Here is a 3,958-nt window from a genome sequence, read left to right as displayed (position 1 = left end):
TCCGCGGCTCTCCAATCCGCGAAACAAACAATCCGGGACACAGACAATCTTTAGTGGCAAGAATCGCGCGACTCGAAGGTGCGAAGACTCTATTACAGAGACGGTTCGTACATATCGGTGGTGAGTACGCGGCGGGCAGTAGTAGCGGTAACGAAAACGTGGAAAGACTCGTCTGGCGAGAGATCGATGCCGCGTTCGAAAGCCGTGTATTGACCGGTGCAGTGATAAATACAAATTACATCGAACCGCAAAAATTTCTCGAAGATGCTGAAGTCATCGTGCTCGATCATGTGCGGAACGTCATGCAAAGACACGCAAGTGTAAAGATAAACACTGTGTTCAACGGTGAGTTTGTGACGGGTGACAAACGTGCGAACAAAAGTATCAGCACGAGAAACTGCGAACTCTTTCGTTCGTCCGATCGGTCCCGATCTGCGCGAGTGGTACAAGCTACACGTTATCGAGCCCACATTAGCGAAACTCGAAGAGTTTCAGGAACGCGACAGCGGGTGGGCGTTATCGCGTATACTCAATTTGACAGTGAACGTGAACAAGTACAATCCTTTGCGCGCGGGATGTTACATCAAATTACCGCAACAAATTAAATTGAAGGGAGCGGTGATCAACGTGCAATCTATGGACAATGCATGCTTCGCGTGGTCGGTGGTGGCTGCTCTACATCCAGCCGAAAGACATTCGGAACGGGAATCTTCGTATCCTCATTATACAACAGTGCTGAATTTACGAGACATGAGTTTCCAGTGACGTTTGAGTCAAATTAAAAACTTCGAACGATTCAACGACGTGTCGATCAACGTATATACTGTCGAGGGGGAGAAGACGCCGAACGTTCTCCCGATACGACTCACCGACCTGAAGAGAGAAAAGCATGTAAATTTGCTGTACGTGCAGGACCCGCGAGACGACAACGTTGGACATTTCGCGTGGATCAAGAATCTATCCCGCCTCGTGAGCTCGCAATTGAGCACGCACCGTGGTCGGAAATACTTTTGCGATCGGTGAGTACTTATACTCCTTTTTAATAAAATTATAAAATATTTTATTTAATAATTTACAATATTTGTTTTTTGCAGATGTTTGCACTATTTCTACACGAGCGAGAAATTGGAAGCGCACACCGTCGACTGTCAGAAGATAACAACTGCGCAATCCGACTACCGAGCGAGGACGACAAGTGGCTGAGTTTCAAGAATCACAGCAGGAAAGAGCGGCTTCCATATGTCGTGTACGCCGACCTGGAATGTACCCTTGAGAAGACGGAAGCGGATCCGACAACGCCCACGTTCAGGTTTCAACATCATCGGGTATGTAGTATAGGATACTACGTGCGGTGCTCGTACGACGACTCGTTATCTGCGTATCGATTTCGCCGCGATAAGGATTGCGTCGCGTGGTTCGCCGAGGAACTGAAAGGATTGGCGCATCGCGTAAAGGCTATCTTGTCCGAGAATGTTCGCATGGTAGATCTAACGCGAGACGAGTGGGAGATATTTCGCAGCGCGGCGCAATGTCACATTTGCGAAAAACCGTTCGCGCCAGACGACGTGCGAGTACGCGATCATTGCCACTTGACCGGTCGATATAGAGGTCCCGCACATTCGAACTGCAATCTGAATTATAAAGATTCGCATTACATCCCCGTAATTTTCCACAATTTATCAGGCTACGACGCGCATTTCATTATCACGGAGATAGCTGCCGCGTTCGAAGGCTCGGTCGATGTACTACCGATACAAAAGAAAAGTACATCTCATTCACGAAGCACGTGAAAGATACAGCCGACAGATCAGATTCGCGAAGCGACATAAAATTAAGATTCATCGATTCGTATAAATTTTTGAGTAGCAGCCTCGATAAATTAGCATCTTTTCTATGCAAAGATAAGTTAAAAACTGTACGTTCTCAATTTTCACAATTATCGACCGAGGACTTTGATCTTTTGACGCGAAAAGGTGTCTTTCCATACGAATACGTGGACAGCATCGAAAAGTTGGAGGACACGTGTTTACCGCCGCGCGATTCATTTTACAGTTCCTTGACCGGTGACACCGTATCCGAGAGCGATTACGCGCACGCCGCGAACGTATGGCAGCGATTCTCCGTTCGAACTCTGGGCGAATACAGCGATCTATACCTCAAAACCGATGTCTTGCTGTTGGCCGACGTGTTTGAAAATTTCCGCGACAGCTGTATCGCGAGTATGGACTCGATCCAGCGTACTACTACACTTTGCCAGGTTTCACGTGGGACGCCATGTTGAAACATACGTGTATCAATTTCGAACTGCTCACCGACATTGACATGGTCTTGTTCATCGAACGCGGTATACGCGGTGGTCTGAGTCAATGTTCAAACAGATACGCGCGGGCCAACAACAAGTACATGCAATATTACGATTCATCGAAACCGTCTTCGTACTTGATGTACTTCGATGTAAACAACTTGTACGGTTGGGCGATGTGTCAGCCACTGCCCTACGCAGATTTTCAATGGGTCGAAGACGTTTCGAATTTCGACTTTAGCGCGATCGCTTTGGATTCGCCCACGGGTTATATTCTCGAAGTCGATCTCGAGTATCCGGAGAATAAACACGACGCGCACGCCGACCTACCGTTCTGTCCGACGCGCGATAAACCGCCCGGCAAACAGCAGGAAAAACTTCTCGCCACGCTGTACGATAAGAAGCGTTACGTCATACACTACCGCAACCTACAGCAGTGCACGCACCACGGCCTTCGCGTCACAAAAATACATCGCGTATTGCAATTCGCTCAATCTGCGTGGCTCCGCACTTACATCGAACTCAATACAAAATTTAGAACACTGGCCAAAAATGAGTTCGAGAAAAATTTATATAAATTGATGAATAACGCGGTTTTCGGGAAAACGATGGAGAACGTTCGCAATCACGTCGATGTAAAATTATTAACAAAGTGGGAGGGTAGATACGGCGCGGAGGCAATGATCGCGCGACCAAATTTTCATAGTCGAAGCATCTTTTCGGAAAATCTGATAGCCGTTGAACTGCGAAAACTTGAAGTTAAATTCGATAAACCTATTTACGTCGGCATGTGCATTCTCGACGTATCGAAAATCTGCTTGTACGAATTTCATCACGAGTACATGTCTCCCCTGTATGGCGACAAGTGTAAAGTCACGTACACCGATACTGACAGTCTGATTATCACATCGAATGCGACGATGTGTATGAGAACATGAAAGATGATATAGTCAGGTTCGACACTAGCGATACGCGGTAGATAACGCGTACGGTATCCCACTCGCCAATAAAAAAGTTCCGGGCTTGATGAAGGACGAGAATAACGGCGCGATCATGACCGAATTCGTCGGACTCAGGGCGAAGATGTACGCGTTGAGGGTGGATGGTAAAAAAGATTGTAAAAAAGCGAAAGGTGTCAAGAACAACGTCGTAGCGCGTACTATAACGTTCGACGATTACACGAGGTGTCTGCGAGACGAAATTGAAATGACCCGATCGCAGTCCTGTATACGATCGAAAAAGCACGAAGTGTACACCGTGTCCGAAACAAAAATCGCTCTGAGTCCATACGACGATAAGCGATACATTATACCCGATTCGACCGATACGTTACCGTGGGGACATTATAAAATACCTTTGTAACGTATGTATACATGTATGTAATAGTATAACGTATGTAATAGTATAACGTATGCAGTAGTATATGTATGTAATAGTATAACGTATGCAGTAGTATAACGTATGCAGTAGTATATGTATGTAACGTAATATATAATGTAGTAGTAGTAGTAGTATGTCATATAACGTATGAATGTATGAATGTAGTATAACGTATTGTGAGTATTATATTACAGTATTGGAAAGAATATTAATAAAGATATTGCACATGTGTATATTTCATATTTTACGTATTTTATATTTCATATTTCAAACACT

Source organism: Temnothorax nylanderi, unplaced genomic scaffold (genome assembly GCF_030848795.1).
Source record: "Temnothorax nylanderi isolate EJ_2023f unplaced genomic scaffold, tnyl_v1.0 TNYL_tig0211_pilon, whole genome shotgun sequence".
In the NCBI taxonomy this organism is placed as follows: domain Eukaryota; kingdom Metazoa; phylum Arthropoda; class Insecta; order Hymenoptera; family Formicidae; genus Temnothorax; species Temnothorax nylanderi.
Note: the sequence above shows the minus strand (reverse complement) of the source record.